Source organism: Acomys minous (genome assembly GCF_964271855.1).
Source record: "Acomys minous genome assembly, chromosome: 7".
Classification (NCBI taxonomy): Eukaryota; Metazoa; Chordata; class Mammalia; order Rodentia; family Muridae; genus Acomys; species Acomys minous.
The window spans coordinates 92,912,392-92,926,180 of record NC_140488.1 but is presented as its reverse complement, the minus strand read 5'-3'; the positions used below and the strand labels follow the sequence as shown (position 1 = coordinate 92,926,180).

Below are 13,789 nucleotides of genomic sequence, written 5' to 3'. Positions count from 1 at the left end.
GAGGCCAGGTGCAAGTCCATAGAAGACCGAGTATGTAACAATTATTATGGTGTTTAGTTCAGACTTGATTGTCAGGAGGAGAGGATGTCATGTAACAAAGCCCTTTATGTCTTTATTCCTTTTGCCCAAGCTCAAGTGTGTACAAGGTCTGCAGTTTTCCAGGGTGGCTGGGGTGGGTTGGTGAAGGTCCATCAGACTTGGGGCTTCGGACCAGTGGCTCTGGTTGGTGGCGTCCATGCTTCAGTCTCCAAGAAGACTTTGGCACTCTGAACTGTTCATGCCTCACACAAGCCACTACTAATTAAGATTGCTTTAGAGTTAACCCCTCTGGCCCACATCGCCACATAACACGCATGCATCTAAAAGGTCCTCACAACTTTCAGCTAGAACAGAAGATAGAAAGGTGAAACCAGATCTCATGCCATTTTCATCAAAGATGGCCACCAAAAATGCACTGTTCCTATCTTTTATTCACAGATGTGTGCAGCTGAATACAAATTTGAAGAACTATCAATACTTGCAGAAGCACATGTCCCATTGGACGATTGGTATGAATGCTTCTATACTCTCAAATATTTCACACAGGGTACACATCTTTGTTTTGGACAATATAGTTGGAAGCTGGTGAGGCAGATCCAGAACCTTCCTCAGATACCCAAGATAGCCTGGGACCTTCCCATTGTGACCATGGGTCAACTTAATATTCTATTCTGCAAAATATGGATGGGAACCCCCACCCAATGAACCAAGACATTCATGGTTTCTCCTTTGCCACGGGTGGTCTCAGAACTTCCTGTTCTCAGAAGAGGTTCTCAGAATTCCTCTACTACCAAGATACCTCATACATTCTTTGTTTATTGAAGTGTTCATGAGAACTACCCTCAGTCAGACTGGGCCTCAGACATTCCCTCCATTAACAGCGTGGCCTTAGGTATCACCCACCTGTATAAGGAAGAATCTCAACTACCTTCTTTGACCAAAGGAACTCACTGTTTCTTTTATTCCCAAGGTGACATTAGTTATGTTCTATTAAATAATACTGTACCAGGCCCTGTAGTATTAATTCATGAACCCTTGAATATCCCCTTACACCTTTGGGGTACCTCCAACCTATTCACTATAAATAAGTGACAGTAAAGCCTTTCACCGTTGGCCTTGGTGGTGAGGAAAATGCATTGCCTACTTTTGTTTAAGGTCCCAGGTCCTAAGTGTAGAATTAAAAATTGGATTCTGGGGCTGGAGACATGGCTCAGTGGTTAAGAGCACTGACTGCACTTCCAGAGGTCCTGAGTTCAATTCCCAGCAAGCACATGGTGGCTCACAACCATCTATAATGTGTTCTGATGCATACTATATAAATAATAAATAAATCTTTAAAAAAATAAAAACTGGATTCTATTTTATTCTCTTTAATCTAATCACTAGAAATCAGGTGGCCTCATCATTGCTGGCCATACATGGACACATGAAGACAAACTGAAGGAGGTAACCTAGCCCGGGATAGCCTTCCAGGCTATTTGAAGAAGGCTCAGGTTTGTAGCTGAACTCTCGCAGATTCAACACAGAGGTGGAAATTCTAAACACTATAGAGTTGGCAGCTGAAGAACAGTGACTGGACCTTCCTTCATTTAGTAAGGTATCAGGAATACTCATGTTCAACACAATACTGGGTGGCATATCCCCCCTTTTGCCCAAGGGTTTTTCCATCCCATACCTTTGCCTAACCAGGTCTCAAAACTTGTTCTCTTTTTCATAAGGGCCCCAGGTTTTCATTTCTCCCCAAGTTAACTCACTCCTTTTACTTCATGAAGGGACTCTCTGACCTCCCTCCTAGGACAAAGCCTACTGCAACCTTCTCAATTTGTCCAAGATAGTCTCAAGTACTCATTTTGTGAAAGACCCTCAAACTTTGTTTCTTTCAACATGGGCCTAAGTGATTTCCCTTCTGACTAAAGAGGCCTCAGACCAAGTAAACCTTATACCACTCCCTCTGTAGAAGTGAGAGTCAGATCTGCTCACATGTAGTCCAGTGTAGTGCAAAAGGAGGTTATTATAGTCACTTCCTTCCACCACAAGGACTATAGAGATCTTCATCCTGACTAAGGGTATCCTGTCCATGCCACAATGATAAACAAGACCTCAGATTTGGCTCTATTGGCCAAGAGGGTCTCATTTCTTCAATCTTTCTCATAGGCGCTTCAACTGTAGCCTCTAGTCTTGGGAGGCCCAAGAACACCCCCTTCTTTCCAAGGGCCCCTTACACTTGAACTTCTGACTCATATTACCTTTGTGCCAATCCCTCTGACCAAGCCTGCCAGGCAAACACAATTGCAAACAATATGACCTCACAAAATTCTCGCTCTAGGTCAGAATGATCTAGAAATCTAAAGTGAACACTCATGCCATCTGCCTAGAAGGTAGTTGTCAGAAAAGTCATATTACCATCTTTTGCTTATGGATACATACAGATGAATACAATCTTGAGGAAGCATTAAAAATTCAGACAACTCATCTTGCTGGAAGACTGTTCTGATGGCTTCTTGTACTCCTCCCAACTGGCTATGTCATGTATGGACAGTGGAAACTGGGAAGAATTGTTGGAAGCAAATACTGCAGTACCATACCATCCTCCCACTGTCCACGATAAGCTAAGTCTTTCCCTTCTGTACAATGGGGTGGCTGGATCTTGCTATTTCATTAAACATGTCCAGGCACTTTCTCTGTAAGCAAGGCAGTTAAGGATGACCTCAGAAGTTGCAGCTCTGATATAGGCTCCTCCAAATACCCCTATTCTCAAGGCATCTCACACTATTCCATTTTGAAGTGTCATCAGAAGATCCAAAGGTTAAAGCGGCCTTCAGGCGTTTCTGGTCTTACAAGTAATACCCCAGACCTGAGTCATGAGAATGAGTGCATTCTACTATAGGAATCTCAGGTTTTCCATTTTTTCCAAGGATACCAGGAACAAATGGTCCTCATAGCATCCCACACAAACATGTGGGCCTCAGAAGTATCTCTCTAATGTATACCTTAGATCCTTTCCCTCTAACCATGGCCATTAGGAAAATACATGTGTGACCAAAGGGACTTTGCTCCACTCTGAGTTAACAGAGCCCGAATCCTAGGTCATCTGATCTTCACTCTAGTCAGCAAAGTGAGGGGGTAACATCCTGCACACACACACACACACACACACACACACACACACACACACACACTCATGTAGCTGATGACTTAGAGACTGTCAGTTCTGACTGATGAATAGTGCTTGGATTGTCACTGAGCCTCTCACAGAGTGATTGAAGACATGAACCATCTAAACTGCAGCGAAGACCTTCCTCCACTGCACAAATTAGGCTGGGATACTCTATCATCCCTAAGGTTAAAGGTTTTGTGACTTTGCTACTCTTAAGTTTGCTGCAGTCTTCTATTCCTAGGCACATTGCTTTAGACCATCAATTTCTGTTCATTATAGATCAAATGCACTCTCTGTAGCCAAGAGAGCCCAGTACCTCACCTATATGATTAATTGATCCTGAGATCACCTGTAACTGCCCAAGGCCCCAAACTCTACTTGCAGTGAAGTAGGCCCTCAAAATTACCCTCTCATGAAGATGGATCCCAGCAGTTCTATTTGTGATTAAGGAGGCTCAAACCTTCCTGTTCTACTAACTGTGTCTCACAACCAACACCTCGTCTGAAGGGGACCTCAGAACTACTCCTTTTGTTCCAGTGGTCCTCAAATTCACACCCTCTGGCCAAGAGTTCTGAAAATGTCTTCCTCTCATTGAGGGGTCAGAGCTCCTCTCTCTGCCTATAAGAGCCTCGGACACTCCACCCTCTGTACAGGTCAACAAAACCTTTTCCTTATGTGCAAGTTAACATGAAAATATCCTGTTCCAAAAACATACTGCTATGTAATTCTATTTTACAAATGTATTGTTTTAACTAATATTCACTTGACTATGTATTTTATGTGCAAAACTGTTTCCTATGCTTTGTTGAGTTTGCCACCTGCTGACAGTTTCCTTGGATGTCATTTGGAAGATTCTTTCTTACTGATGTGTCTTTAAAATATGTATCTTAAGTTCCTCCTCAGTCACAGACATAGGGGAGGAAAGTAGGAGAAAGCACGAGGGAGAGAAGAATGGGAGGATACAAGGGATGGGATAACAATTGAGATGGAATATGAATAATAATATATTAAAAATAAAATATGTATCTTAGAGCTGAGGGTAAATGACTGAACATCTTCAGTATTATAAATACCTTCAGTAACATTGCTGTATAGTGGCTTATAAATAGCTGTTAGTGAACAGTAATACCTTAAGCCGTACCAAGGTGTGAGGAAGAGTTTTCAGTGTATAACACCAGAAAATAGCTAGAAATAAAGGAAAGCCCCATTATGAATAAAATCTGTATACTTCAAGTGGACATTCTGCGTTTTGTGTATGTGTTCGTAGAAGAATTGGAAGTTTGAATATCCAATCTTTATGTCTTAATTGGGGATAGTAAACTATGCTGAGTGTGGGTGTGAGGAGAGAATGCCACCATATTTTAGTGTGTAGCTGGAGAAGAAATTATTTGTTTAGGTTATACTTCTTTGTTTATCATTGATGGGAGCCAGAAGAGTAACAGAACAAGAGCATGGAGCCAGGAGCTGATGTAGATGACAGGGAAGGGTGCTGCTTCCCTGCTACCTCCTCAGGACTTACTCAGTTTGCTTTCTTATAGAGAACCTAGGATTGCAAGCCCAGTGGTGGCAGCACCAACAATGGGCAGAACCCTTCCTCATCAACCATTAATTGAGAAAATGCCCTACAGGCTTACCTGCACAAAGATCTTTGTTCTTTCCTTTTGAAAATTTTGTTTATTCACTTTACATCCTGGTTATAATCCCGTCTCTCCCCCATTCCCAGTCACAGGCTCATATTCCCAAGAATAGAGGAACCCCATCTTCTCATCCACCCCAGCTCATCAAGTACAGCAGGGCTGAACGTGTCCTCTTCCCCTGTGGCTTGGTGAGGCAGTCCCATCCCTGGGAAGTCATCAAAAAGCTGGTAAGAGGTCTCAACAAATGGTGCTGGTCTAACTGGATGTCTATGTGTAAAAAAATGCAACTGGACCCATATTTGTCACCTTGTACAAAACTCAAATCCAAGTGGATTAAAGACCTCAACATAAAACCAGAGACACTAAGTCACTTAGAAGAAAAAATGGGAAAGAGCTTGGAACATATTGGCACAGGAGACAACTTCCTGAACAGAACACCAACAGCCCAGACATTAATGTCAACAATTAATAAATGGGACCTCATGAGGCTGAGAAGCTTCTGTAAGGCAGGAGACACTGTAAAGAGAACAAAGCGACAGTCTACAGACTGGGAAAAGATCTTCACCAACCCTAAGTCTGACAAAGGTCTAATATCCAAAATATATAAGGAACTCAAGAAATTAAATACCACCAAACCAAATAACCCAATCGAGAAATGGGGCATGGAACTAAACAGAGAATTCTCAACAGAGGAATATCAAATGGCTGAGAAACACTTAAAGAAATGCTCAACCTCCTTAGTCATCAGGGAAATGCAAATCAAAACAACTCTGAGATTCCATCTTACACCCATCAGAATGGCTAAGATCAAAAATTCAAGCGACACCACATGCTGGCGAGGATGTGGGGAGAGAGGAACACTCCTTCATTGCTGGTGGGAATGCAAACTAGTACAACCACTTTGGAAATCTATCTGGTGCTATCTCAGAAAAATGGGAATAGGGCTTCCTCAAGACCCAGCTATTCCACTCCTTGGAATATATCCAGAAGATGCTCCAGCACACAACAAGAAAATTTGCTCAACCATGTTCATAGCAGCCTTATTCATAATAGCCAGAACATGGAAACAGCCGAAGTGTCCCTCAATAGAAGAATGGATAAAGAAACTGTGGTACATATACACTATGGAATACTATTCAGCTATTAAAAACAAGGACTTCCCGAAATTTGTGGATAAATGGATTGAGCTAGAAATGATCATAATGAGTGAGTTAACCCAGAAGCAGAAAGACTCAAATGGTATATACTCACTTATATCTGCATATTAGCCCAAGGGGCATGTCCCACGAAAGCCTTCACTTACCAGGAAACTGAGACAGAGGAGAGGACATTCTAGTGGGATTCTAGATGAGAGAATCATGGGAGAAAGGCAAAGTAGAAGGACCCAGAGGGTCCTAGAAGCCTACAAGTAGAACATTATGATAGGCAGATTTGGGCATAGGGGTCCCGCTCAAACTAAGGCACCAGCCAAGGACAATACAGGCGGTAAACCTTAAACCCCTACCCAGATCTAGCCAATGGACGGAACACTCTCCACAGTAGAGTGGAGAGTGGGATATTACTTTCTCACATACTCTGGTGCCTCACCTTTGACCATGTCCCCTGGAGGGGGAGACCTGATGGCACTCAGAGGAAGGACAGCAGGTTACCAAGAAGAGACTTGATACCCTATGAACATATAGAGGGGGAGGTAATCCCCCTCAGGAACAGTCATAGGGGAGGGGAGTAAGGGGAAAATGGGAGGGAGGGAAGAACGGGAGGATACAAGGGAAGGGATAACCATTGAGATGTAACAAGAATAAATTAATAAAAAAATTAAAAAAAAAAAAGAAAACATTAAAAAAAAAAAAAGCTGGTAAGAGAGTCCATGTCAGAGATGGCTATTGCTCCCATTACTAGAGGACACACATGGAGTATGAGCTTCCTGTTCACTGTATCTGTGTGGGGGCTAGCTCAAGTCCATGCATAACTGACATTATCTAGGCATTAAACCATTGATAGTTTCAAATTAGTCAGGAGTTAGCTCCTCATACCATCTGCATTCAAAATGGACTTCAAGTGAGCAGCTGCAGTTGTGAGGACCAGAGTCAGCTCTAGATTAACTAAGCCTCTGCCAGATCGTTTTAATCAGTCTATCAGACACAACCAGGCAAAACACAACCACCAATCCCTGCAGACCATTCAGCTATCACAGAGCATAGAGACCCAGCCACTTTCAAACAGGTCACCAGAAACTATCACAAACACTGTGAGCTATTTAGACTTTTTGTCAACCTGACATAAGCCAGGTTCATGTGGGAAAAGGGAATTTCAACTGAGTAAGATGCTGCCATCAGATTGGCCTGCAGGTATGTCTTTAGGGGATGGACACACACACACACACACACACACACACACACACACACACACACACACACACACACACACACCAGTGCCAATCCTGGGCGAGTTGTTCTGGATCATATGAGACAGCAGGGTGAGCTGGCTGTGGAGAGTAAGCAACAGGCAGTGCTCCTCCCTGGCCTCTGCTTCATGCCCTTCCTCCAGGTTTGAGCCCTGAGTCCCTGCCCTGGTTCCCCTTCGTGCTGAACTATAAGATGTTGCTTCGGGCCATGGGTTTTATCACAGCAATAGAGAGCAAACTGAGACTGGATATTGTTAAAACACTGCAACTAAGGCCATTGGGTGAATGGGTCATAAAGATGCAAGGAGACAATGGGGTCAGGCTGTTTTCAAGTCTGAAGAGAGCAAGGAAGACTCTGGAAGATGTAAATCCACAAAGCCAAGCATGGGTATTTTCAAAGAAAAGAGAAAGAAATGTGATGAAGAAATGAAACAGAACCCAGGCTCAGCTCCCGGCACCCATACAGTGGCCAACTGTCAGTAACTCCAGTTCCAGAGGATCAGATATATTCTGGTCTCCATGCACATTGCACACACATAGTACAGACATTCACACAGGCAAAACCTCCAAACAATTTAAAAAAAAAATAAGTCCACGTTGATTAAAAAAGATTCTCCATGTTGGCTTCCAGAGTCAATAACCCCAGGCTCCAGTCACACTAGAGCTTGCATGGCACTGTTTCTCTAAAATCATACACCAACATGTTGAGGACCAGCTTGGACACCACATTATAAACTGAGGGGGCCGCAGGTCCAGCAGCTGGTTAGGTCACCCAACAGACTTTTTCTTGGGGCAACTTTCCAGGCTGGAACTGATTGCAATGAGTATATGTAAGAAAAACATGTGTCTCAATACCTTCACATGATCAAATGTTTTACATATTATAGGTGAGAAACAAATACAAAAAATCAATTATTCCCAAGAACCCATAAACATTTTTAACTAAGCAATTAACAAAGTGTGAAAAAGCAAGGTAACTTCTCAGCCAGTTTTTCTTTACCGCCAGGCTGCAATTTGCAGTTACAAAGAAAGAACCAATGATCTTAAAAAGTAATCTTACAAAAAAATCTTGAAAGGCTCACAAATCTAAACTTCAATATAAAAATAATCAGACTTTTCTACTTTAAATCCTAAAGGTGCTCATCTACTCATTACTATTTTCTTATAATTTATTCATTAATATTTTATAAATCACATCAGGAAGCTGAGGGCAATAGTAAGATAAAGAAATCAAACATCAAAAACATCTTTACCTAACCTTGCTAAACAATCTATTTTTCCAAAATCTTGCCAAGGGTAGTGTCGCTGCTAACAATCTACATCTGTAGGTTCTTTTCAAGGGTGGTGGCTGAATCATTAATCTGCTCCACCAGCAATGCCTGAAAGAGATCAAGCAATATTATTGTGAGATCCAGTGATAGAACCCAGTGAGGGGCTGGAAGCCCCCTTATAGCACTCACACAATGCACATACTAGGGAGATTATGAGGACCGCAAGGGTAACCAGCTAACCAGCTAACCAGCACAGCTGTGCTCCATAACAGCAGGAAGTCTCCAGGACACTTAGTTCTTGGGGTTCTTTCTTGCCAAGCCACACCCATCATGGATATGCTAACCAGTGCGCCACATTCCAGGTATTATAGAGCTGTTTGCTGTTCCTCTTGCACCAACTTAACAGGCTACAGAGTACTGTTTGAAACAAAGTCCACAGAGATGTAAATGTCAAGAACATGCCTTCTGTAGGCAGTGGAAAGAATATAAACTCATTTTCTTGGAATAATTAGTTATCTTTTTTAACATGTTCAGTCCTGTGGAAGAACTTGCTTTCATAAGGAGTCACATGGAAATTTTAGAGGCTGCACCTCTCACAATCAGACAAGGTACTTCTCCAAAAGAGCTGGGTCAGCCAGCCAGAGGATCTACCTAGCAAATACACGTGCCACAACTTTAGAAAATACTTAAGTATGAACACAGATCAGGGACAGGTTTCCAGAAAGTACTTACAACCCCACAGACAATATTAAGTATCTGAACTGCACCCAACTCTCCCTGAAATGCTTGGGAGCTAAGACTGGGTGGGTCAATGTGAAGGTCAGCAGTGTTGGCATTATAAAGCATCTGAAAGCTCCTCACCACAGAAGCCATGCAAGTCTGGGAATTATCTATAGGTACCCATTTCTCCTGAGTTTTGACAGAAAACAGGAGAAATGTGTAAACAACAACAACAAAAAATCCCCTCCTATTTTATTTCTTGCCTAAAAAGTTAAGTGTATTTTCTTGGTACTGTTGCCCTCAGTGTTGATACCTGGGTAGGAATTTACGAGGTATTGAATAGACTATTTATGTATCAAGTATTTATCTACAAATTAATAAATAGTAGGCTGTAAGAGGGTTTTTAAATAAATACGGGAAATGAGTGGGTTGAGTATTTTACTTTTCTTTGTTGTGTTTCAGCCTGAGCTACTCAGTGCTACATCATGTTGCAGTGACAGCCTGAGCTGTCCACTGCGTTCACTTTGCCGAGCTGGAGGTGGTCCTCCTGAGTTGTTAGCTACTGGCTGCTCTGACTAAGGCTCTGTTCTCCCACCTTAGCAAAGGCAGAAAGACTCTAACAATCTGTGCTTCTCTACACGAGAGGACATCAGTGGGCGAGCCAATCTTAGCAGAATGTCTTAGAAATAAATATTGGAACAATGAGATATCAGTGGGTGAGCCAATCTTAACAGAACACCTTAGAAATAAATGGGAATACATTTCTTTTCATCATGCAGAGAATATTAGAATTATGCTTCCTGATCTCAGTGCAGAGCCTGCTTGACCTTAGCCAAACTGATTTTGTCCTGACTGGCCAATTCAAGAGCTTGAAGAATTCTATATGAACCATGCCAGAGTTCTACACTCTTCACTAAGAGTGTTCTCAGGGCTGAAGAGATGACTCAGAGGTTAAGAGCACTGTCTGTTCTTCCAAAGGTCCTGAGTTCAATTCCCAGGAACCACATGGCGGCTCACAACCATCTACAGTGAGATCTGGTGTCCTCTTCTGGTGTGCAGACACACATGCGGGCAGAATGTGTATAAATAATAATTAAATAAATCTTTTAAAAAAGAGTTTTCTCAAAATTTGTTGATCTTCATTTGCAAATCCTGTTTCTGTGTTCATCTCAGACATAAAGATGCTGTGTGCCAGCTGGCCCTAGTGCATACTGCTGTAAGTCACAAACTCAGCTCTGACCTCCACAGTCATGCCACAGAGAAAATTTGTTTAGCTATGACAATAGGCTTCATATTGTACAATTTTTTAGTTTTATTTCTAAACAGTTTTAAAAATAAAATATATTGAAGTTAAGACTATTGTATTTAAACCTAATGGCATGTGGAATAGACATTATCAGTACTTTTTTTTTTTTTTAAGAAAAATAATTTCAGTGCTGGAGAGATGACTTAGTGGTTAAGATAGTGAGCTTCTCATACAGAGGATTGGAGTTCAGTTCCAGGACCCAATTTAGAGGCTCACAGCCACACAGAACTCCGGCTCTTACACAGGCATGTGTACAAACACATAATTTATAATAATGATAATGATAATAATAATAATAATAATAATAATAATAATAATAATAATAAAGATATATATTTAAAACAAAAGCAGTGTCAACTGCTGATATGTTGATATATTTGTGACTTTTTAATAAATACCAACATAACTGCTGTCATCTTGTGGACATTATCAAAGGTAAACTGTATAAATAATAATATAATTCATATGGAAAATCAGATTTCACATGTTGAAATGATTAACTCTGGTTTCCTGAGATGGCTCAGAGGGTAAAAATTCTTGCTACAAAAGCCTAATAACTAGAGTATAATCCTCAGGATCCACATGGTGAAGTAAAAGAATAGAATCCTGACTCCTTCAAGTTGTCTTCTGGCATGCACACACACACACACACACACACACACACACACACACACACACACACACACACCCAGAGAGAGAGAGAGAGAAACAGAGAGAGAGAGAGAGACAGACAGACAGACAGACAGACAGAGAGAGACAGACAGACAGACAGACAGACAGAGACACAGAGACAGAGACAGAGAGAAAGACAGAGAGATCAATAAGTACAATAAAATAAATTCTAAAAAAAACCTTAACTCTAAAGAGTAATTTATCCTTGTCACATTTGTATTTTCTCAGTTTTTAATGTCTTAAGGCCAATAAAAGTTCTTTGATGTTTATGAAGAAAATAACGCAAAACCTAGCACTGGCTTTTGGATACAATGTGGGACAAAAGATGCAAGAAATGTAGGAGTGCAATATGTGGCAAGACTGAAGCTTGACAGACAGGACGTAAAGGAAATTATATCACACGGAGAAGCTTCTGGCCAACAGAGGGAATCAACCAAGGTAACACCCTACTGGCTTAAGAACCACAAAAGAGTATCTTACACAGAGATCATAACAAATAATTGGGAATCAATAACAGTGATAATAAATATAATAATAGTAAAAAATAGCAAATGATTTTAATAGGCCTTATTCAAAATATGATATCCCAATGATATACAAGACTGCCTTTGACATGAACTCTGGTGCCCCACTTTTGATCATTTCCTCTTGGTGGGGAGGCCCAGTGGGCGCTCAGAGGAAAGGGATACAGGCTAACTGAATGAGACCTGATATGATGTGTTCATATTGGGGGTGAGGGGTCTCCTTCTGTCAGAGGTCTAGGGGAAGGGAAGAGGGAGAGGGAGAATGTGAAGATACAAGTGAGGGAATAACAATCTGGAACTAATCTAAATAAATTTAAAAAATAAATTCTCATATATATGTGTGTGTGTGTGTGCGTGCGTGCGTGCGTGTGTGTGTGTGTGTGTGTGTGTGTGTGTGTGCTTTTCTTGTGCAGTTCTTTACTCCTAGAGGGTTTTTTTTTTCTATAACATGGTTTGAGTATAGGCATTTTCCTGATTTTGTCTGCCTGATGCTTTCAAGTGAAATTCACAACTCAAGCAAGAGATGGAGAGCGATAGCAATGCAGATAATGCAGAAAACAGATCACCCTGCATGGAGACAGCGTAACTAACCAGGTGAAGAGGGACAGATAGTCCATCAGACTGTCAGTCTTGAAAACCTTGATGCTGAAATGGACTGTTGCTGAGAGACAGATGATCGGGACTGCAATTGTGGAGGATTGTCCGCATCAGTGGCTGACTGGATCTTCATAAGGACATTCATACTGTTAAGACTGTGGAACTTGGAATTATTTCTATTGTAAAATTTAACTGTGTACAATTTTTAGCTTAAACAGAAAGGGGAAAGGTACAGAGGAATATTAATTCATAACATGGCTGTTCTGGCAAGAGATCGCATCCAAAGATGTGTGATCCAGCTGAAATATAAATTCAGAGAGAGGAGGCAGTTTTTACCAGGACAGTAATAGAGAGAAGAGTTGCAGAGACAGAACTCAGGTGAAGATGGAACAGGCCAGAAAATGAGAGAAGACAGACAATTAGAGCAGATTATTGAGTTAGTTTGACGCCAAGCAGAGCAATTCCAGCAGAGAGAGAAGCCAGGTTGAATAAATCAGCTGGGAAAAGAGTTTTAACCAGAACAGCTGAGTTGAACCAGCCAGCCCACAGCTCAGAAATAGCAAGTAGGACTGAGCTTATTAAAAAGTAAATCTCAGAGGCTGAAAACATTCTAGGTCTAGTTAGATTGTAGAGGCTAGAAGTTTCCAGGACTAGGCCTAGGTTAGCAGAAGGAGGCAGTGAGTCTCACAGACAACAATTGAGCCAGGTGAATAAAATTTGCTTTTGCACTAGAAGCCTCCCAAATTTGATGCCATCACTTTTTCTAAATTTTAAAACTCTTATGCTATAATTTTATTGTATATCATTTATGTATGTAGCCTAAATTGATTCCCCTGCTACTCTTATGATTATAAAATTTTAATTTTTGTGTCCCACAGATTCAAATTATGCTGTTCATAGTTTCTTATCATTTAAAAATTCAGTATGACTAGCTTTTCTTCCTTTTTATTATTAATATGTTGTTTGCTCTTTAGAATTTTCATATATCTATATCTTATCTTGATTATATATACCTTTACTCTCCTCTTTCAGTTTCCTTTGTGTCTGCAACATATCTTGCTCCTAACTTCACATGCTGTCTTTCAAAAAATATTGCTTCATTAATTTTACTTTAATTATGGAATATTCTAATTCATCTCTATTTTTTACTTTATTTGATGGGATTCATATGTTTATATTTTCAGTTTAATTTTTGGCACTTTTATGATTTTTTGTATTTATGCATATGTGTCTTTGTGAATGTACACTGTGTGGGGATGCCCATGAGATGCATAATAAAGTGTCATATCTCAGGCAACAAAATTAGAAGGATTATAAACTGCACAACTTGAATGCTTGGAATTGAGCTCAGGTACCAGAAAGACATTAATTGCTCTTACTTCCAGTATGTTTTATCTCTTTATTGCATTGTTTTTTCATATCCTGTATTGACTTCCTTATTTCAATGACCTGTTTACTTATA

At 40.8% G+C, this 13,789-nt stretch overlaps 1 long non-coding RNA gene across 1 annotated transcript; it reads left to right on the top strand.

Annotated features, from left to right (window-relative positions):
* Positions 1–4,641: 4,641 nt before the first annotated feature.
* On the top strand, positions 4,642–13,195 carry LOC311601734. Its single transcript, XR_014780640.1, has 3 exons — positions 4,642–5,060; positions 11,435–11,644; positions 12,230–13,195. It is a non-coding gene; the product is annotated as an uncharacterized lncRNA (long non-coding RNA).
* Positions 13,196–13,789: the final 594 nt, after the last annotated feature.